Source organism: Ambystoma mexicanum, chromosome 1p (genome assembly GCF_040938575.1).
Source record: "Ambystoma mexicanum isolate Mex_15411 chromosome 1p, UKY_AmexF1_1, whole genome shotgun sequence".
Taxonomy (NCBI): Eukaryota; Metazoa; Chordata; class Amphibia; order Caudata; family Ambystomatidae; genus Ambystoma; species Ambystoma mexicanum.
The window spans coordinates 818,362,756-818,387,226 of record NC_090921.1 but is presented as its reverse complement, the minus strand read 5'-3'; positions in this window follow the sequence as shown (position 1 = coordinate 818,387,226).

The window sequence follows — 24,471 nt, the reverse complement described above, 5'->3', positions numbered from 1 at the left end:
AATACATGTCTGAATGTTCTCAAAGCCAGAAAGCAAATTACACTCTAGTGGATACCATTAAACTGGTAACTGAGATTTAACAGCAGGCCAGTTCATCTGCAGGTCTGGTGCAAAGTTGGCCACATGTCAAGCCTGCGCGTATCTACTTTTCAGGTTTCAGAGGTTGGCAAAATGCATCCCGTTGGGAGGGTCGTAACTGTGTATTTTTTATTTATTTATTTATTTCTTGTTTTAACCGTAAGATTTTTACAAGAACATTTTTGTAAGAAGATTTCAAACATTTCCGATTTAACAATAGTTAAGATAAAATTGATGTTGGTATTATTTAAAACATACAAATTTACATTATCTGTGTACATAATATATACATGTTCATCAATTTTTGTGTGATTATTTCCACGTGTTTTAATTTTATAACGATTTTAGATAAGTTCAGGGGTATCTAAGCGCAATTTATTAAGAAAGTGTACTGATGCAATAACTAAACTCATGTTGGCTGAGTTTAAGAGACAAGACCATCTCAAGGATGGCTGGACCGAAGCAACCACACACATATTTTTCCCAAATGTATTGTTTCTGATTGAACAGAGTGCCGTGCAATCTACTAGTAGGTGTTCTAGAGTTTCTTTTTGAGTCACAACAAGACAGAACCGGCAAAAATTCTCCGACATGGGTATTTGCTTACGCTGAGCCCGGATGTCTTTAGTCAACCATAAATTGAGTCGTATTCGCATATATGCACTGCGTATGTATGGAGATGGTGACTTTAGCAAGTATTTTTCTGGACATCTCATGTTCTTATCAGGATAGAGATGCGTATCGAAATGTTTATATTTCAAGCAGAGTTCACGATTCGTCCGCCAATCGTGAATGTACACTTTATTTTTTGCACGGTTAGGATTCAGGATCAAGGTTTCAACGTCAACATCTGCTGATGCCATAATATCGTATACATAAGTAATCCATTTCACTGTAAATTTCTGAGGTGATTGAAACAGGTGTTTTGCCAGTACAGCAATTATGGACTCAGATTCAATATTCATTAGGCATTTTCTGAGCAGGGCGCAGAGCTGCCAGCGATATCTAGCCCTAAGAGAGATGAGACCAAGTTCGTATCTGATACACGCAATGGGGACAGATTGTGGCAGATGAAAAAGGGTTCTCCAATATTTGGCTTCAATTTTATCAAGCTCTTTCGCATCTGAAATGTCTCGTGATTCCAGGCCATAAAGTATTATTGGTATTACTTTCTGCTGCCAATAAAGTAGAACAGACTCCACAGAAAATTTACCGTATTTGTATAATATCAATTTGGATTGTGATATCGCAGTTGTCACTTTACTTTGAAGTAATTGAAAATGCTCTGTTGTCACCGAGCTGGCTTCAAATTGAGTTCCTAGGTATTTGTAGCTCGACACAGTGTCAAGGACGATGTTTTTTACCCTCCACACAAATCTTGTTCTCTGAGATTATTTCACAACGCAGGCTACAATTTGCGACTTTTTGATATTCATGGATAGTTCATTATCATCGAAATACATTGAAAGTGCATCAATTAGTTTTTGAAGGCCTGTCGGTGTCTTAGATATTAGGACTAGGTCATCAGCATACCAGAGCGCTTGGATTACAGAGCCATTCATTTTTGGTGAATCGGAGGATAGGTTGAGAAAGATTTCTTGTACATCATGAATGAAAAAATTAAATAGCGCTGATGCCAAAATACACCCTTGTTTTAATCCTCTTGATGTTTTAATGACTGTAGATAACAGGCCAGCAGTAGATAGGCGGACACGTATGGAAGTGCCTGTGTGAAGAGCAATAATAATGTCCATGATGTCTTGAGGGCACTGAGCTTTCATTAGTTTTTGAAAGAGTTTTATACGAGAAACCGAGTCAAATGCAGCATTTAAATCTATAAATGCAAAAAACAATGAGGTTTTAGTTTGATGAGCTTGAGCTTTCAATGTGTTGAGAATCATAAGGTTTACTGAAGTCCCCAGGCCACAAACAAATCCAGTTTGATTGCTATCAAGATGCTTGTGTTTACATGTCCATATGTTAAAGGCCGATAGCACTAAGCGATTAAAGATTTTGCCTAGAGCATCCAAAAGTGCAATCGGGCGATAGTTTGCTGGTACGCAGCGATCCCCTTTCTTAAAGATTGGCACAATGACCGATGAACGCCATGAATCGGGAATGCTGCGAGTTTTTAATATACGTTGAAAGATGTTATTCAGGATTTTGGCCCATATCTGAGGATGTTGCTTAAGCATAAAGTTGGTGATACCATCTGGGCCTGCCTCGCGGGAGGAAGACGATTTAAGAATGAGCGCCTCAATTAGGTTTTCAGAGCATTCTAAATTCCATGAGCCTGAGGAGTGAGATCCATAGTTATGTGTATGAAAGGCTTTATCCGAGTATAATTGAGCAAAGTGTGAAATCCATAGATTTTCTGAAACTCCATTCAATTGTGACTTTAGATTGTTCAAATTTGAGTTAAGATTGAGTAACTGCCAAATTTGAGCAGAGTTCTTGCTTGCTATAGTTGAAAGAAAGATCTCTCCATCCTGTTGGAATAGTTTTCCTTTATACATACGTATCCAAGATCTGTACTGTACTTTTAACCTTTTGCAAGCTTGAAGTCGTTCAGGCCATGAAAGCTGTTTGGCTTGTCTCAAACCTCTATGGTACTCATTTTTTTCTTTGATAATTGTTGATCAAATGTATGCTGGTGAGATCGGTTTGAAGGAAGGTAAAAAGTTCTTTATATAGACAAAGTGTCCACATAGGACTGTGATGTCTGGAGATCATTTTGTTGTATAATGCTTTCGTTCAGTGCAGCAAGTTTAAGCGAAGTCCACCTAAAGCGAGATTTAGCATTGTTAATTGATAGATTTTGTGGCATCCATTCAGATTTGACATGGTCTTGTTGGTTAGCTCTCGACCATGTCAATCTTAGCATGTGGTGGTCACTTTTGGATTGGGTTATTACCTTAAATTCTTTAGACGCCATGAATAACCCTGCGGATAAATATATATAATCAATGGTACTTGTCGTCTTTGCTCTATACCATGTAACTTGATGAGGTATATCACCCGGGAGTGATCCATTGGCCATTCTCATGTTAAATTGTTTCATAATATGATTCCACTTGACATGATCAGCTGTTTTACTCTTCGATGCACTTTTGACCAGATCAAGGTTGAGATCGCCAGCCAGAATGACATCTGTTATTCCTGGAGTTTGTGCAATTAAGACAAACATTTTGGACAGATCTTTATAGAATCGGTCATCTGTAATAGCGGCTGGATTTCTGTAAACATTGATTAATGCCAATTTTTGGACTTCATTCGAAAGTTTGACCAACTGTATAAACTTATTTGGATTGTCCCATGCCTGTAGTTTTAATTTGGATCCCAGTTTAGCAGCGACTAATAATCCTGCCATGGGTCGCCCTTTTTGGGCTGTAATCGCCGGGTTAATTAAGATATCATGATGATCCCATAAGGGAGGCTTATTTAACCAGGTTTCTTGGAGAACTATAATATCTGCATCAACCAGCACGGGATGGACGTTGGTGAGTAGATGGAGGAAACCTCTGGGGTTCCAGCTAACCAAGGTTACCAAGCCATTTTTTTTATCATGAAATTCTGGCATCAGTGATGGTTATGACTGTGAGATGGCCAGAATCTTGGGAGTCAAATCAATGCTGTTACATTTTGCACACTGACATATATTTGATGATGACCTTGTAGTTGCGTCTTTTTCAACGATATATTCATAATTTCTTCTTTCGGGATCTTGGGCAAGTAAAAATCCCATTGCAAAGAGCTTCATTCGAGCCTGCCATAGATAGTTCATTACTAACCCTGATTTCATCCATAATCGGTCTATACCAAGGTTGGTGTCACAGATAAATTCTACTTGATTAATATCAGAGGATGTGAGATCACCTAGCTCAGGCACATCACTAAAGATGTTTAAGACACTTGCACGGGACAAATCATATTGAGGATGAGGAGCCGCGCGACATTTCAGGATTAGTGTATGGTAGCTCGCTAATTCTTTTTTTCTTATGAGATCATGTTTTTGTTGTTTGCTCACTGAACCTTGTTTTTTAAGGATTTGGTTGAGGTTCAAGTCACTGTTTGCTTCTTTTTCTTTTCGGCATAAATTAATGTCGTTGACCGCCTTACCCTCATCAGAGAACCTAACTCTTGTCAACTTTTCCATGGAGCCTTGTGGGACGGGCGCTAAGCCCAGGTGAGTTGCCAAGTAGGGATCGACCATTAATTTAATCTTCTCATTTTGAGTGTTCCAGGGGTCCTCCATTTGTGATGCAAGTACTGGCGGAGGTCCCCCGCTACGCCTTGATGGAGTTTGGCTTCTATGTTCTGAGAAGATTCGGTTTTCATGTTCGACATCATGTTCGGTGAGATGGGCATTATCCGCGGAACAATTTACCACACTATTCTGCATGCTTTTTTTAACTTCTACGTCGTGAATCTCTGCTGACCGTTGAGAGGTATGTTCTCTGAATTCTGCACAGATCAGCTTATCAAGATCAGCAGCCTGTTCAATGTGATGGGCATTATTTGCATAACTTTGCCCCTCACAATTCTGCAAGTTTGTTTTAGCTGTCAGTTCACTTAATTCAGACGTGCGTCGCAAGATATATAAATCTACTGCTGCTTTGATTTGATCGATTTGCGATCCCACAGACTGCGACGATGCATGATCCACACTTTCACTGACATTAATTGATTTTGTTTTTGAGTTAGTGTCAAGAGTCGTGTTTTTGTTGGTCGATAAAGGAACATTTAATTTCCGATTTTCCAATACTGCAACAAGTTGACTTAGAGGTGACTGATTAGGAAGTGTATTTTGTGCATTAAATGTTGGATTTATTGGATTTGTGACAGGGGACTTGTGTCTCGATATGTCATTTTCGCCTACTTGATCAATGTTCAAGGTTACAGTTTCGGTCAAGTCCACTGTATGTGGTCGCATGATGCGATTATTTGTTTTAGTGGTTCGTTTTGTGGATTGAAATGGTTTAGTTGCCAAGTGCTTAGATCCACCCTTATTTCGTTGATGTTTATTAAAAAGGTCATATTGAACTTTATTGTGTTGATGTTTTGATGCTTTAGGTGAACTTTCAACACTTATCCAAGAAGTGTTTTTGTGTGAATTTTCATTGGCCGCCTCTTCAATTGGGTATATAATTTCATTGAGCATAGGCAGGGTGGTAAACTGGGTTGCAGGGATGGTCATGATCTCGATATTTTGAGACAGATTGTTAACAGGTTCAGTAGACTGACACAGAGTCTCCTTCTCTTTTGCTTGAACTTGAATCCAAGCCAAGATTTGGTCGATTTTGGCAGATTGTATGGTTATTTTATTTTCGAGAGTTTCGAATAATTTGAACAAACTTTGAGTTGTCGGGTTAACTGCCATAAGAGTGACTTCCAATAGACCTATATTTGGAGGGACGTGTCCTTTTTCACAAGAAGATTCACGTTGTCTTGGTGTAGGGAGTATATAAGATGCAGCTTCCGAAATGGTTGAATCCATAGAGCCACATTTGTAGTGATCGACATTAGATTTGTTTGGAGATATATTTTCAGGTCTCTGCATATTCTGCTTTTGTCTATCTAGAAAAACATCTTCGTTGATTGCGATGCTTTCCTCCTCTGGGATTTCAGAGATTTGGTCCAGATGTATTTTTGGATCTTTTTTGTGTTCCAACTGGGAAGTTGACTGGATCATGGTGTTATCGGAAATTGGCAGATTATTTTGATCATCCCCATTGCTGTGCGCGGGCAAGACTTCACTTATCACCGAGTCTGATTGATTTGAATCTGATACGTGAGTCAATATGTTTGCGCTCATTTCATTGGATTTATCATGGGAGCAGGGAGACAAGTTTATAACAGTCTCCGTTTGTGATAATGAAGTAGCATTAGACAAAGCTTGATCATTAGGTTCGTCATTAGGTTCTTGTAACGTAACAGGTAGAACATGAGACTAAGAGAGATTTTTAACCGTTGGGCAAAATTGTCTTATATCTCTGTTTGCCATTTGAGTTTTTTGTCGTGTTTTTGCACACGGTGTCAAAGTTATAGAAGTTGTTGACTGTATTTTTAGCAAATTGTTATGTTTGGATCGCGTAGCAACAGCGACCATTGGGCTGTTTGCTGCATCCAGCACGGGAGGTATTACTGACTTAGATGTAGATAACATAATGCTCAATATAAATTATAGGGTGCTTTGGTTGCTAATCAACTCACAGGGCAACACAGCTCGATATTCAAGTTCCTCAAGTATGACAAGCGATGAAGAAATTTCGATCTTATGCTGGATGTGCCTGCAGGGGAGTCACTTGCAGGTATTGCTTTACACTTAAATGAATATACCACCTCTCATGCTCAGAGGGACTCCTAGGATAGATTAAGAAGAAGCATAAGCTTTAACTCACGGTTCGGGATCAAAGAGGGAACACCTCCACAGTCTCCCGTCCACTGACCGCGCCACCAGCGCCCAACAGCCGTATAACAGCCAATAGGCTTATGTCCACCGGGCTTACAGCCACAAGGGCGGTAGCTTCCGGGCTTTGAAGGTACAACCCGACACGTGATGCAGTCACGTGCAGTTGAGGACACGCCTCCTCCAGGAAGCGCGTAGACAGTTCGTAGCGGCAAGAGCCTCGGACGGCTCGCAGTGCCAATTAGAAAAAAAACCAATAGGCTGCAGTTGCACAGTTCACAGCCTTGAGTATATTCCACCAGTAAACGCTTGCCTCTATAACTGTGTATTAAAAAATTTAGAGTAGCGCAGGGAAAGCTGCGCACTCACACAGCTTCCCGTAGTCTGGGCACTCGTTACCTGTCACGCTTACCTGAGTCTCTGCAGGAGCAATAGAGTCCTCTGGTTCCTTCTCTGGCTTTACACCACCCCTCAGTTAGTGGGACGTCTGGCCTGCCAAAAGAGTGAATGGTTAGGATTGAATTAAAGGTATTCACTACAGCGTGTGTCTGACCTGTGTGTTTAGTGTGGTGCGCACTCCATCCTGCCCGTGCAGGGGCGCTATTTTCTGGGTGATGCTTCGGATGTTGCTGTTCTTGAGAACTGCCTCCAGTAGTTCGCTGCATTTGGATGTTGCTGTTCTTTAGAACTGCCTCAGCAGTTTGCTGCTTTAGTTCCACGAGTTTGTGTTACCCAGTTACTGCACTGGGATTTTCAGTTCAGGTAAGTTTTCATGTAAGTTCAGGTAAGTGCTAGGTTTGTAGAGTCACCATGTCCGAGACTGCCCAGTTACCTCACTGGGGTTATTCAAATATAGTATTTCTGATCTGCCATAGCGCTTGCAGGTTTGCGTGCCACTTTACAGCACTGGAATGCAGCAATAGCGGTCAGCGGAGATGCCGGAAGAGTTATAATTGCTTTTCTCTTTCCTTGAGGGGTACCCTAGTCGGGTGAACGGTGCATGAGAAATGATGGAAAAGCTGGTGGGAAAGCTGGTTCCTGCTCCAAGCGGTGTGCAAGGTAAATTTTACAGTTCTTCCTTAAAGCGTGCTGCGCGCAGATTTGCATGAGCATGAAACTCACTGTCAACTAACTGCTCTCTCTCTCTTCTTCTCGTTGCAGGACTAGATCCGATGACGCGAGTGCTGACTCCGGCCGCGGGGAAGAAGCCGGATCGCTTCAACCAAGCGGCGGTAAATGTGTGCTCTCAAGCTTACAGGAAGCACACGAAGCACAGGCTGATCTCCGGGCGTGACTTTTAAAGGCAGCCACGCCCCAAACACTAGAACGCACTGTAGTTTCCAGCATGCCAGGATGTTCCACAATGTCAATATTGGAGTGGCAGGATGTGATGTAAAACCAGGAAACAAGTTTGAAACTTCCTATGTGATGGGAGTGTTAGTTCTGAGTAACTGATGTGAGTGTTTTGAATGCCAGGCCTGTACCCACTTGGCCCCTACCTGACTTCCCCACCTGCCACCACTTGCCAGAGCTAAAGGGGGAAAAGGTTTATAAGGGAGCCCGAGGTTAGTAATCATGACATTACCTCATACATGCAAGCAAATATCCTGAACAGGATGGCATGGAGATAGGAACGATAGACACATTACAACAAAGCATTAATTGTGGCACAATGAAATCAAGGGCCACTTTATGTACTATGGTCAAAAAATGTTACACTGTACACAAGCTTTTAAGCACAAAGATTGTGTCAAGTGACCGAGGACACTCAGATGGAATGGCTTATGATGATCGTGGCAGAATTAACTGCAGAAAAAAACATGCTATAACTGCAACTTGCGAAAAGCAACATACATAGTCCGAAATGGATGCTTATTCTACTCTAAATGCTTTTTGGAAGTTTTTTTCTGCATTGTGAATTTGAGGTGTTTAAGAACAGTCACAATCGGGGACTCACCCCTGAAGTGTGCCTGAAATAAACCTTTAATGAGTCTAGCAATTATTGTATAGAATTACAGGAGACATTATTTGGTATTGCTATTCTTTCGTACTTAGTGTCACTTCTCAAAGTGTTAGACTTGTGAAATCCCCTGTTCTTCTAAGAGGCCAGAACAAGAAAGCCAGCCACTCCAGAAACAAAGGGCCAGGAGCTTCCATTTAATTCTTTTTTAGGGGTAGCATGGGAGATCACAGGGGTAAGCAAGGGAGACCTCAGGGGTTGCAGGTGCAACCTCTAGCGACCCCCAAATCCTGGTAGGATCTTAATGACTGTTGTCAGTCAGGTTATCTTTCAAGGTAGGGTAGTTCTTTGGTAAAACCTAACAAAGGAAAGAGCATATCGGGGAGGTATAAAGTGTTCCAAACCTGGTTTGAGACCAGGTTTCCCCACCAAATGAACACAATATCTAGTGAGCTTACAGTCGAGAGGTTTAAAAGGTTCCTGCATCCTGGTTCCCCACATAACTCTACAGCCTGGGTTTTAAGGAGTTCCCAAATCCTGTTTCCCACGGTTCTGAGGGTCTTTCTACACCCAGAGACCCCGCTGGTCTTTTCTGACCTTCTCAGTATCCCTGTGCCAACCATTGCCCTGCCCATATTATTTTTCTGGGTTATTCTAGCCAAGTCTAGGTGTGTCTCTGGTATGGAAATTCTTAGACGAACTTCCATCTTGTTCTTCTCACATACCAGGTGGATCCTAGGCCCACATTTCAGTTAAGTCTCCTGACGGAATGGGGTCTCATGTCCCGCAGCCAAATGACAGAGTTTCATTAAGAGGTCTTCTCCATTTTCCAAATATGCGTTCCCCCAATGGCAAGCGTTCCTCTAGACATTCCTCCACCAAAAAGTTGCTGATAATCAGCTCTCCATTGCTTCCCCAACAAGCATGACTCCAGGATGGTTTGGGGTTCAGCAACCTGAGATGCTCTACCAGTTTTGAGTCTGAGGGCATCTCCTCTCTAGGAGACGGTAAGGTCTGAAAGTGGTTTCCTCCTTCCAATGGCTTCCTGGATGACATTCTCCAGGAAGACCTTTAGTACCTACCATGTCTCTCTGTAGATAAAGCCTGCCTGAGATATGTTGGTCTCCACCACGGTAGGCAAAGTGGCAGACAGCAGGTATGGCAGTGCCCTGTGTGTTCTCTTGTAGCACTTTCCTATGACTAAATTTTGGACTTTCTGGCTCTTCTGTGGAATTATCTAAACCAACCCTCTCATCGTAACCTCTAGTCAAATTGATAACAGCCTTCCATCTCTCACATGGTTTTCCCAGTCCAAAGGACCCTGGCAGTCAGAATAGGACAGACATGGCGTACCTAGCAGGAAGGACCATGTTAGTATAGGTCCTGGACCTGATGATGTGGGTGCTGCTTTCAGTAAATCTCTAGAACTTGCATCGATATACACCCAGCTGTTTTGTATCCAGAAACTGTGATTACTGGCTTCAGAATTCCTGTGTACATGAGGTACTCTGGCTCCTTCTGTGAACCACAGATTCTCACAAAGAGAGCAGCCAACAACTTCCCCTCGATTGATGTGGAGGAGCTTTTCCAAATAATTTTGAGGTAATTCCAAGTTCCCGGTGGATTCCCATGGTGACCATGGCACAATCACTCTGGGTGAAGTCTGAGCCTGGATGGTGATGGAGATAGGGCCAGGCAGCAACTAGGTGGAAGTTAGAAATGAACATTGGTGTCTAGTAAGGCCCTCCCTCCTCAGACATAAAGGTTTAGGCCAAAACATTTTTGTAGGTAGAACTTTGTCACGGTTTTGTTACACGGCACACTGAAGCCAGGGACTCCTTTCCCGACAATGAAAGTGGCGTACAATAAAAACGCTGTATATCTTTAATGAACCATAGATTTGTTTGAGTAGGCCTCCAACCCATGTTGCACCAGCCTTTACAAACACCCCGTGTCACAATGGACTAGGAACCAGGCTGGTGTGTTTCAATAAGATATTTATTAATTTATGATTTAATAGAAAAAGAAAAAATATTCAAAATACAATTTTACAACAGCCACCAATGTTGTGGCAACACAAATGCAATGATTCCTACAGAACAATTGGCTCAAAATCCTACCACAGTTCACATGGATCTTTAATGACAAAACAGGAAAAATGGTTTTAAAGCAAAGGATGGCACCAAAGTTAAGCACTCTCGCTGCAACACTCACCCCAAACATCAGCTAACTTAATTCCCTTTGGATGAAGACAGTGGCAAGGAGTAAGGATAAAGAGAGAAAAATCGGATTTGGAATAAAGCCCACCACCCCAAGAGGGGAAGTCAGAAAATAAAACGAAAACCCATTTTTTGAGCAAAACAGCAGAATCGGGTTTTGCTTATTACTCGCACGGCTGCTCACAACTGCTATGGGACAGCTAGAAAGGAAATTCATGTTGCTACACTTGAGGAGATAGGGAAGCTTAGAGACTACTAATTAGCACACCAGGGCAATGTGGAAACAAGGTAAGAAAATCGGTTTTGGGGAGAAAGCAAATGCAAAAGAAAAATAGAAACGGCAAATGGAAATTTGTTTTTCATGGGATTTGCAGTGATAGGCAGCTAAGGAAAGGGGATTAGCTTTCAAAATCGGAATTCATTTTTTAAGGACAGGGACAGAGGCACATAACAGATAGGATTCTAGGCAAATGAGGTTGTTCTCAATGGGACTATGTTTTTTTAATGACAGAAGCAAATTAGACGTTTGTGGGGTAATGCACACGATACACGGGTCAATTCGGTTTTCAGTTACACAGAGACTAATTCTTTTGAGGCTATACTTTAATGACTATAGTTATTAAAGAAAGACACTGAACACAAGGGGGTTCATTTCAAATTTGAACCAACTCACGCCTTGAATTTCAATGGGGAATTAATTGATTTAATTCAAAATGATACTAAGGACTTACACGGACAACTGAAAGATTTATCAAAGGAATGTTCTAACATACACAGGCTAATGCAGGTTCTTCAATGCAAAGGTGAATGAATTATATTGGCAATTTGGGACTTTCAGTGGGATTTTCAATGGGATTTCCTATGGGATTTGTGTTACAAAAGGAGAGGTTTATGCAATTTGGGACTGGGTTTCTTTGCTACTTACAAAGTAAGCCTTGGTATGGGATTCTGGAAAGTCAGCTGGCTCTCAGGACCCTCTGGACAGCTAGGCAAGGGGTCTGGCCTCTGCACTCTCCTGGAGGGGATTCTGGGCAGCCAGCTGGATCTCAGGACTCTCTGGACAGCTAGGCAAGGGTCTGGTCTATGCACTCTTTTGGATGGGATAAGCTAGGCACAGGGTCTGGTCTCTGCACTCTCTTGGATGGGATCAGCTGCCTCCTCTCCATCCTCATTCTCTTGTCTCCCTGGATTCCTGTGTGTGTGTCTCTCTGTCTAGTACAGTCCCCCCCTTATATAGCCCAAATGACATCATTTATTTTACAATCTGGGGAAGTGTTATAGAATTCCTCCTACCCTGGGATAGGACAGCCTACCATTCTTCCCTCCGCCCACTGGCGTCATTGGTTCAAGGGGAGGGAGCATAATCTGTTTGTTTGTCATTTATTAGAGTTCTTTGTTCTCCGGTCAACTTTTTAGCAAAACTGAGTTATGTATCATAACTTCCAACTTATACTAGACACCGCCATAAGAAATAGATAGGTGGTTTCAGGCGGTCAGTGGGATTTAGACAAGCTGACCGCCAACTCTGTGCGATGTAGCATGGCCCCTTGGCACCTTTTGGACATTTTCATAAAAAGTATAATAGTATCACTCTGCAAATGATCAAGCATATTCATAATGTACATATCCATCTTTTCACAAACTGTCATATTTGTTCCATTTATAAATCAGCCAGAAATTAGTCTTTACAGGCCATTTCAGTTCACAAAATCCTGGGAACATGCACTTAGTATCTAAACATTGGCCCGGAAATCACATGGAAAAATATCATTAAATGAAATTATTTCTTATTCTGAGTGCTGGGGAAAATGCCTAAAATGCATAAATCCTTTAATGTCAATTTGGAGGATCCTTCCCATATGGGAGGGCGGTGCTTCATTCCCACAGCCAAATGTCTCCCCCTGGCTCAGCTTGCAACAAAATACTTTTATTGCACCCTTTGAAGTTTGTGAGTTTGTCCTTGGGGGTGGGTGCAAAAGGAACACACACTTCTTGGTCAAGCACTAGCCACATTTGCTTTCTTTGTCTTTCCTGCCAGTACTGCCTTCTAGTCTGGCAAAGCAGAGGATCATCACACCCTCCACCACATCACATGTCATTGCGGAATAGTTCACTAATGGGTGCACATTGCAATGGGAGACGAGGCCTTCAATTGAGTTGTATGCCTGAGCCCAAAAACTGGTTTTACTAGTATTCTGAGTCTTTTTCCAAGGTGACTGCAATCTTGTGGGGACAAATATAATGTGCATTGTGTAGCTAACCCCCCACCTACATACTGAAGTTTCTGTGCAAGCAAAAGCTACTGTTTCACATTGGCTTTTAAACGTCATTTTTCCTTATTTTCTTTCACACGTGTGCAAGCCATATTTCATTTAGGGCCTGATTCATGGAACATTTTCCTATGGGATTGCACCATTATAAAACACTTCCATGAATCAGGTCCTTAGTGTTTGAAATGCGGTTTTGTAGGTCATGGAATGTTCTTTTAGTTTGTCCTTTTGAGTGGGTTTGCAATTACTGTTGGTTCATGGACATGGAGGGATACGGCACAGGGTTCTTTTATGCGACATGAAATAAAAAGGAAAAGCCAAGCTGTTTTTTCCATTTGCAGTGTTTTGAGCACTGTGGTTTACATGAAAGGGAAAACAAAAGCTGTGTTGGGTTGCATTTTGATGAAATCCTTGCCCCTCATGTGAATTAACAGGAAGACAAGGCCGTTCTTTTGATGTAGTGCATACCTTTTTGTGATGCAGATGAAATAAAGCAAATGCAGGGGCATTCTTCAATGCAGTGCATAACTTCTTGTCATGCAGATGAAAGATAAGCAAACGCAGGGCCGTTTTTCAATGCAGCGTTCAAATGCTTGCCACACATGTGCCAGGGAGCAAAGCACAGCCGCTTTCGGTGGCAATGTTTAATGTAGTTTTTCAGGTGACAGGGTTTTCTGTTAGGGCCTGTAAATGCACCCCACAACTTACCAAGATAGCATTTTATTGGCATCCTTGCGTTTGAAGTCAGGCACTTGAGCCAGAGTCCTGGAATCTGCTGGGCATCTTCTCTTGGCTCCCAGGACTCATTGCAGTAATTTTTTATTATCTTCTCTCCTGATGATTGTTTAGCAAAAGAAGTCCCTGGGATAGGAACCACGGGCTCTCAGAGGGTGGGAGGGGAGGGAGGCTTATGGCTACCTCCCCTTTTCCAGCTGTACCCCAGGGTTAATATCCACCAAACTATCATGGATGGAATGTGGTGTTGAGTTCCCTACCATGTCCAGGCCTGTTGATCCCACATATGACACCATATTTCATGTGGCTGACAATGATCGACAAAAAGGCCATCCGAGGGAATATACTTAGCAGATGTTTTATTAACAAACATGTACATGTTGCAGTCAAAATAATAAATGTGTAGGTTATGAATGAAACAAACAGATTCCAGGCTGTTTATCCTTCAGGGTGCCGTTGTGCTTCTCACCATTTTCAGGAAGTTCAGGGCTTGGTTTACCCCGGTTTCCCTTGGTTTACAATAATTAGCAAGTTTACAGTCTCAGTGTTTAAGGGATTTGCACACCCTGTCTGCCAGAGTCCTGGGTTGTTTCTCCTTCTTGGTTCCCAGCCCTTGAACAGTTTCCCAAACCCTTTTTCCTAGCAGTCCAGTTTGAGTCTCCTCTGACTCTATTCCAGTAATTGGACGGAGAGCAATAGCTTCTGATCAGCTGGAATCTGAAGCCAACTGGGGTGAGCCCTTCCTTGGGTTGTAAAGGTGGCCAAGAGGGTCCTAACACTCTCCCCTCTGGTACGGTATCACTCTCCCCACTCTCTGTCAGCTCTCTACATCTGTTATAATCTCCTTCCTTCACATCATGCTTCACGCATGCTCCACTCTCCACCTCTAGCACCTGCATGGAGCCAACCCAGACTGCCAGAACCTTTCTAATGTGTCTCTCTTCTTAACCTTCTGAGGTCCTCTAGTCTTTACCTCACTCTTTCCTAACATCTTGTCCTTTTCTTATCCAATCCTCTCTTGCTTACTCACTTTTACCATGTCCCCCTGAGCTCTTTCATCTACCATTCCCTCCCAATGTCCACCAACTTCCTCCCATTGTCTCTCTCCTACCACCTTATTCTAATAATAAACCAACCTCCTCCTGCAATCTCTCACCCACCTCCCGCTACTAATATCGCACTTACCTCCTCTTGAAGTCCATCAGCCACTTTTTGCTGCCTGTCTCATTCCACATCATCTTAGTTTCTCTCTGCTACTGCCTCCTCCGGATGTCCACCAATACCCTTTTGCTGTCTTTCCCCTGCCATCTGCTACACATATTCAGCAACTACCACCTGATCTTTCTCGCTTTTTCTTACCACCAGCTCCTGAATTCTCTCTCTTAGCATCTTCTGTACTTTACCAACCTTCTCTTCATGATATTTCACCTGCACTGTTGCGGTTTCTATAATCACAACCTTCACTTTACTAATCCCTTCCCTAAGATATTTCACTTCCTCCTTCTCAATTCCTCCAAGCACCTTCATTATCACCCTCACATTCTAGGTCCCTCCGCCATCCTCCTGTCTTATTCTCTCCCAAGGCTCCATTACCTCTCCTCCAGCCTCATGTCTCCTGCTCTCCATGATTCAGGGGCTCACCTCCAGCCTCCTGTCTCCATCTACTTGTCCGGCTCCTCTCTCAGCTCATTTGGTTCACCTCTCTGGCTAACTCCAAATGATTATTTATCTTACCTTTATCTATCTATCTGTCCCCTTACTTGCCTCTCACCTCTCTGCACTCTTCAACCTGTTCTTTGACTCCGAACCTACTGGCTAACTTTCACCCTTTGTCTCTCCTTCCGTACAACTCTAAAGTAGAATAAGGGTTGTGTTCAACCATCTTACCAATTTCTTAGACATCCACAACTTTCAGATCCCCTACAAGCAGGTTTCCACTCCCATCACTCCACGGAAACTGCTTGCATGAATGTGTCAAACTTCCTCGCCTCTGCTAAACACTTCAACCCATCATCTATCCTAATTCTTCTTGGCCTTTATGCTGCCTTTGACACTTTCGATCACTGTGATTTCCGTAAATACTCACTCTTTTCGGGATTGCTGATTAAGCCCTGGCCTGGATTGAACCCTACCTGGCACCCCTCCAATTCTCTGTCCCCAGGTGCAAAAACACCTCTCAACTTGCTCATCTAACTGTTGGTGTTCCACAAGTCTCTTTCGTGGGTCTGCTTCTCTTCACATTCTACACCTCTGCTCTTGGGGCACTTATGTTGAGGCGGCCCAGGAAAGTCCCACAATACCTAGAGGACTTGCAGTGAATCCAAACTGGACTTAAAGAAGAAGTAGAAAAAGTGCAAGGCAAAATCCAGCTTTATTATCATCCAAATAAAGCGGGGACAGCATACAAGCATTACAATCTTGTTTCTTTCTGCACGTCCATTACAAACAACAATTTAAGAAGTGCAACTTTGTCATAAATGACAGCATCACATGTTATCAGTTCATAAAAACCTACGGGGAATGGGGATTGGTTAGTGGTGGTGGCTACATCTATACTCTATAGGGTTCAAACATCCAATTGGTTTATACTTGTCTGATGGCTCCTCCTGAGACCACCCCTATATTGATAAAGGTTAAACTATGTCATCTCTACAACAGGTAATTGGTTGGCACCTTACTTCATGGGCAGCATAACATTGGGGCTTCTAATTGTTTGGCTTCTTGCTAACCAACCTTGGACAATTCGCAGGTCGTCAAGCCATGAGCCAGAATGATAGTGGGAGGAGAACAGCCCATGGACTGTTCATTGTTCATTAAAGAAGTTACAATCCCTCATTCGTAGGCCATGAGACCAAACAATCTCTTCATATTTGACCTTGTGTGGCGCCTTGTGTCTGTGTGTAGGTGTACAGAGTATATGCGTTAGTTTCTAATGAATAGGCAGTGTTCTTCAATGATGGGTTACGTGTGATGGGACAATGCATGAAATGGAATTATCTCCTATTTATTGGGATTTCAGCTACTGTTAATCTGTGTGCTGCATTTTCTCTTGCCACTGGGGACACGCTTGAGTTATTCTTCATGGTGTCTTTTGGCTTGCCGTTTACTGCACCTGGCCTACAAAGGCTGGTTGTGCTCTTGTAAAACTTTAATCTGGGAGTATCCAGCTGACGACCTGGGAATTACTATCGTGTGCCTTTCTTCTTCTGCTCCAACCCTCCCTTATTTTCTCGTAACCTTGGTACTCGTTGCTAACTCCTGTCCGAGCTCTGCAAGGATATGTATTTTTGTGGATTCAGAGTTGTGAGTTCTCACAAAGTCTTGCAGCTTTTCATTTAATTAAAAGCATGCTGTGGCTTCCATTTCAAAGAAGATTGCTGCCCAATTACACTCTTGTTTCTATATTGGTGAGCTATATTTGCGTGTTATTTATGTTGTATTTGCCTTACACATTAGGAATGTTAGTATAATTCATGTCTTGTGGATGCTATGTTAATATTCTTCATGCATAAATGCATATTTTACCTATTGTCTGCATTTCTTCATGTGGGGTGCATGTGTACCCCATGTCTAATGCATGTGTTTGTTACTGTTACACCGTTAGTTTCTGCTTTTGCCATCTTCATCTTAAATGGTCTCTATGTTTTGCTGTACCTGCCTGGGATAAGTGTGGTACAGTTGCTTCAGTGAGTAACGTTTCTCAACTGTGCGGTATTGGGCCAGGGGAAAGGCAGAAGCTATGAATGACGTATTCATCTGCCTCTCTACACTTATGTTTTCCTTTGGGTTCTCGTACTAACTCTTCATGGACAACACCCAAATCTTCTTCTCTTTTTCTGAACTCTTCTCTGATCTATCAAAATTCACAACGGTCTCTCTGCAATTAAATATTGAATGGCTTTGTACTCTCTGAAGTTAAACTCTACCAAAACAGAGTTGCTCTTCGTCCCTGCCAAATGCACTCTCTCTTACTCTGCCTATCCTGTTCCCCACCTGACACGCTCCCATAAACTTCAGCTAGAAACCTCGGCATCATCTATGACCCTTCCTACACCTTCTCTACTTTCATCTCCAAAACTGGAACAGCAGCTCGCCTTAACCTCTTAAATATTAGGAAAATCAGGCACCTCCTTCCCTTAAATACCCCAAGGGTCTCTTAATCACTCTGCTCTTCTCTAAAATGGACTACTGTGCCAGTATGCTCTTTGGTCTCCCCAACTATGCTTTCTGTCCTCTCGACAAGATCATTAACCTTGCTACCAGGACTCTTTGAATTCCATCACTTCACACCTACTTCCTCGTACCGTCATCAAGCTGGATGACTGATGATGCAAAACAGGGTCAGATTTAAATGTCTTCTCCTGGTTCACAAATCTATCCATGGTAAGGCACCACTGTAGCTATTCCCCTCTATCCAGCTGTGCAAGCCTTCATGTAATCACTGCTCTGCCTCCTCAACTACCCTTTTGGCTCCTCGCCCTCCCTATGCTTCCTCACGCTTCCTTTCTTTCTCTCGTCTTGCTCCACTTGCATAGAATTCTCTTACCCCAGACATCCGAGAAACAATCCACATGGATTTGTTTAAAACTAAAAGGCTACCTACTTGCCTCCAAGTTATCCTCTTAACCTACTTCTCATCTGCCTTCTGGCTAACATTTTTCCCTCACCTTTAACATGCTTCTGTCCCTCACTTTCGCTGCCTCCACTCTAGCTCTTCACCCATCATGGTCACATCCCAAGCAGAGCTGGCTGTACCTTCTATCTGCACTTAAAAATGTGCAATGTTGGTTGTCCTTAATCTGCGTGTGTCCACGTATGTATTGTCCCCAGTGACTGTTCCACTTACGTCCCTCCACAGGCTGGTCAGAATGTCCCTCGAAGTGATCATTTGTCCAGTCCTTTGTGATCAAAGGAGCATTGTACTTCCATGTACATGAATAAATACATCTTGGAAGAGTTTAAAAAAGAAAAAAAAAACTTCCACAGCCTTCTGGCACAAGCCCTGCCTGAAAGGGCACTCATGTGTGTGATGTCAGACTATGACCCTGGCAATGGCGTACAGCCCTGAAGTGGTACATGGGATGGACTTTCCCTTCCCCTTGGGTGGTCCTCTCTCTCTGCCTACCACAGCCTGGCTCTGACTTAGAGTCTATCTCTGGATTAAGGGAACTCAAGTATGTGTGCATGTTATGGGAAACTTGGGATTCGTAGTTCTCTTGGCCTGGGTAGGTCTCTAGCGTTTGCTGGAGCACAGCTTCGAGAAACACATCTTCCATCTTGGAGTTCATAACTCTCTTACTCGCTTGTCATCTTTAGGTCGCTGGTATAGCATGGGTCCCACCCAAGTCCCGCCCACTTTTCCCCATGCCGAGTCTGTACCATTACATGCAGGAGAGGAGAGGGGCATTCGGCAGCCAGGGTTGATCAGGAGTTATACTGCTCACAGGGTGCAGATAAATAAATACACTGAAAGGGGACAGACGCACCTTCGCAGAAAGAAAACTGCAGGAAATAAACCCCCACATTTCCATCAGACCCACGGTGCAGTCTGCAGGTGGGGTTTCTCCCTTACATACAATATAATACCTATTTCTTTACTTCCATGAATGGGAAATGGGTCTCCGGCACAGGATTGTGCACACACATCTTGTTGGGCAGGAATCCTCTCCACTGACTGCAGGGTGTCATATGACCATTCCACAATGTAGATGGGCGCAGCGGAGCTGCACATACATATTAAGAACCCTTTTACACATGGCCTCTTCTTCTATAAAGGAAACAACTGAGAGCATTTACAGAAAGACTATGTTGCTAAAAAAACAGAAAAAAACCATCAGTAACTGAATATGCCACCTCATAACCAAGCAGAAGCCTTACATCTTGAATTGTTAAAATGGGTCGTACCATATTCACTGGCAGATTCGAAAATGTTATGCAAATTATACATAGGAGTAAGGCACTTCCATGTGTTAAACAGTGACAACATGTAAGAAAGTATCACGCAGGCGATTCTGGGGTGTGTTTACATTTGAAAGCAGTGCAGCCCATAAGGTAGTTTTTAGATATCTCAAGTTGTGGCATGTCAAAATGAAGTAATAAACTAGTCCTGGCTTTAGGGTCACATCATATTGCATTATGGTTCATGTAGTTCTGTGTTTATAATGTATGCATGAATGCAAACCGTCAATCGCTACTGATGCCGGAACGTAGAGATCACGATTTCAGAGCTGCAATTCAGGATGTTTTTTTATTTACAAACAAGAATATGCATGAAGTAGTGATATTAGCAAGAACTACCCTGGCACCCCTAAAATGTGTACTGCATGCTGTAGCAAGACTCATTACAGGACTCTGCAAATTCGACCCGATCACCCTGACCCTAATTGAACTGCACTGGCTCCCACTGTAAGCCTGTATCATCTTCAAATCCTGTTGTGTCATCTACAAGGCTGTCATCCTGAACCCCCTAAGCTACTTCACTGAGAAACTCAGCATCTCCGGAGGCCTGCGATCCACCAGAAGTAAGGAAATATACAGACTTGAATTACAACGGTGCAGGAAAGAAAGAACCAGAAGACAGGACTTCTCTGTCTACGCTCCAAGACTCTGGAACCTCCCAGTCGTCCACAGGCTTGCCCCATCACTACTACAGTTCAGGAAAGCGCTCAAGACCTTCCACTTAAAGGACTAAGCCCTCCTTAACACCCACCTAGGTCCACACAACCTGCATGCCCCACCCTACCTGAGACTTGGTGTTCTGCTCCCCACTGTCTCTCCCGTTTGTTATCCACCCATTGCTGCCAATTGCCCACCCTTTCTCTCCCCTTTAATTCCCTGCTCCTTTTCTTTCTGCTAGGTCAACACTGAATAAATCCCTTATTAATAATAATAAGCAGAATTACGCAAGTGATTAGTGGTTACTTCACATTATTGGTTTTAGTAGGCAGTTACTTTTCAAGCAGATTACTGTTGACATGCAACAGAGAGAATATTTACTTTGGAAAAACAAGTGGGCTCACATACATGTAGATTTCGTCAGATCATTTTCCATCATCGATTCATATTTGTTTGAGTTCTGATAGAAATTCTCCTGCTCTCAACTTTGTGTAGTTGATAACATGAATACCATTTAGCTGGATATTATTAACATGAATTGTTTAAAGTGTTGCGAAGTTGCTGGTACTCGCTAAAATGTTTTGAAGTTTGCTGTTTGTGTCACAATAACGTTTGTCTATGGTGGTTCTGTTGAAAAGAGAAATGGAGACAAAGTGGATGCATGGTTGGAGAACAGGAGACCCAGATTCTTATTAAAAATAGGACAATGCACCTTCTCACTCCTGCCATTCAAGAAGCTCCCTTGTGTCAACCAGTACTAGGCCTCCTAAGGAGACACAACCATAAGTGAGGAATGGGCCATTGGAGAGACAAGTCTTACTAGTAAAGTATGGATATTGGGAATTCACACTGTGATAATTGAATGTAGGCTCACAGCCCTAGTTACCAATCTTATCTTCCAAGAAAACAAACTGAATTCGGAAGTAAGCACCCTTTGTTTTTAAACTGCTTTGTTTGTTTACTTCAATAATAGCTGCTTATTAGACATTCAAGAAAGGTTTCTTTTTTTTGTAGCACTTATATTATAATCACATCACAAACAAAAAGCTGAATGCCCATGCCAAACAATGGCTATGAGTCTGTGTCCTTATCACACAGGCTTTTTGTTGTTGTGTGGGCCTCATTACAACTTCGGCAGTAACCCGCTGGTGCTGTGGTGTGTTGCCGCCGAACTCGCAACATCATTTCCACCACCTGATATCCCAGTGCCACTGGGACATTACAAATCACGGTGGCCCGGGATGGCAGGCAGCGGAAAGTGTAAGGCCCCATTCCCGCGGAGGGACACGTAAGCACCAGCACCATTGCTAACAGTGCCAGTGCTTCTGTGAAAAACATGCCTGCAGGGGCTGTGCCCCCGGCAGGTCAGACCTGCTGGGGGCAACGGCCCCTGCAGGCATACTTGTAGTCTGGTGGTCCAGAAAGGGTGCCGGTACGCTGCTACCGGCACCCATATTTCCAGACCACCAGACTTGAGGCCCAACGGGTGAGTCTTTTGGGGGATCTAACTCACATCACTTTGCATTCTGGTGCAACGGAAGTGGGAATTCTAATGAATTGTATCTCTTAAATTTCTATTCAACGATATACAATAACATCCCATTCCTTCCTGCATATGATTTCTGGGCTTTGGAGACTGGGAATGTACACAGTCTCCTTCTCACATAAATATTTTGCCTGCGATTCTGGATTCCCATCTGTCCCACTGCTTACATAATCCTGCAAAAAGATACCTCAGTGAAGTTACAGAAGTCACAGACGTTTTCTCCTCATGTCCAAATCACGAGGCTGTCGGAATGAGTATGTTTGGTTCATGGTTACAAGCACTTTAATGTTATGTGATTTAAGCACACAACCCTTTTATTACAGACATTTTTGTCGAATATAAATATCTATGCTCATTCTTGTTCTCAAAATGCTTGTTGATGCAATGCAAAGAATCCTGGAGACCTCACTGGCGCCATTTATCCCCTTCCCCTTTCTCATATGGGTGTTTCAAAGGGGCAATAGGACTGTACCAGACTGTCTATCTTGGAATGATAACCTTCTATCAGAAAATAACTTATATTGTTGTTTGTTTTGATAGTGTACTTTGCTCCGCAAAACAAGTGTAACATTCTTATTAGGACTACAATATGCATTTTAAGTGATCATCAGAAATTAACATGGGGGATGCTCATGAGCAGATATCAAGATGGCTGCCTGAATCCGAAGCTCCTCATCATGATACATATCCTGTTATAAATCCTATGACAGAGTATATTAATCACACCTGGTTCTGCAGCTGCGCCGAGAGTGGATTCTATGCTTCCTGTTGACACCTCTCTGGTTTCTCGGGGCTCTAACATCAGGACAGAGGCGGTGACAAAGGATATCCTGCACTCGTGCATGGTGGGGGAATGGAGATTGAGTATAGAAGGACCAGTAGAGGGCCCTGGATGAAGGTAAGACACCTAACTGCTGAATTCAAGTATCTGCATTTGTGCTGAATTCCTAAAGACAGCTGATTGTCTCGGGAGGATAGCTCGGGGGCAACATGCTCGCCTTGGAAGCAAGAAGACACAGCAACACGGGTTTGATCACCGGGTGCTTAGAAACCTCTGGGTATTAAGCGCATTATAAATAACCTATCATATCATATCATGCTGAACCCGCCAACGCATCTTGCTTCTTCATTTTGGAGCTCTGTATTCTACAGATACTTGCAATGATGGCAAGTTTTTTACAGGGGACCCGTGGCTCCTGTTGAAAGGTTCCACTGAGGGGAAGGATCTGCGCCGCTTGATACAAGATATAAATAAGATAATACATTCCCCTGATGAGCCACATGTTAGTGGGAGATACATGTTAAGAATTTGCACCACGCAATTGGGACATGCATATAAAAAGGAATGGGGATGTTGTAAGTCTTTTACATAGCATCTATACTAAGGGGTTTGTTTGAGTCTTTTGCACAATACAATTGGGAAAACTATCTAAAGAGGAATGAGAACTGTTTGAATTTCTTTGCATACATTTTTGGTGTTTAGAGGATTTTTCAAGCCTTTTTTATTCCACTATTTATATCTAGAGGATTCTATATAGTGGACTTTTCAAGCCTTTGACAAATTGTACAATTGATTACGTATTTATGAACATGCTATACAAATTAAGGAAGATATTTTCTTTGAAAACCAGGATATTAAAACATCATTCTAAAGCAATTGTTGGTGCATCAGTTCTTCAAAATATCATTATTCCTTACAATTAGACACCACAATGGTTTTGAAGGACATTAAAGATGCTATTGATAACCTTCTACCTGGTAAAGCTCTGAGAACTGATGGCTTTGTAACAGAGTTTCATAAGGAATTCACAAATAACCTTTCACCACAATACTTAGAGGTTGGGGGCATGCCCTTGAGAGTGGACTTCTCCCTCCCAACACAACGTGAATCTGTTCACAGGGGAACCGGGAGAGGAAATCCACGTTTCCCTGGTCTTTTCCATTCCTGTGTTCCACTGTGAAACAATAGTATTGTTGGTCTAGAAACCATCATATGACCCGAGGGTTGGACACTTTGCTTTGGCTAATCCAAACTAGGGATGAGTGGTCTGTAACCAGTGCGAACTTGTGTCCCAATAGGTAGTACGTAAGATAGATAATGGTCCACTTGACGGTTAGGGCCTCTGGTTCCACCACAGAGTAATTTCTTTCACGTGGGAACAATTTGCGACTGGTGTATAGTATAGGGTGTTCTAGCCCTTCACAAATTTGGGACAGGACAACTCTTAACCCCGTAAGTGAGGTATCCGTCTGTAACACAAACTCTTTCGAGAAGTCGACTACCCTTAGGATTGGATTTTGGCATAACGTCTGCTTTAGGATGTTATAGCATACCTCAGCGTCATCGTTCCAATGAAGGTTCTGGGGTTTGGAATGTTTAAGTTTATCTGTCAGCCGGGCCGTTTTGTCCAAAAATGTGGGGATAAACCTATGGTAATATCCTGTTAACCCAAGGAAAGCTCTAAGGTCTCTTTTCGTCTTGGGAATTGGGGTATCTAAGACAGTTTTGACCTTTTCATGTTGGGGTTGTACAATTTCATTCTCTATGAAAAAGCCAAGATATTTCATGGGTGTTGGGTCAATATACAAATAGCTGGATTAGCAATTAGGCTAGCATTCATGAAGACTTTCATGATGGT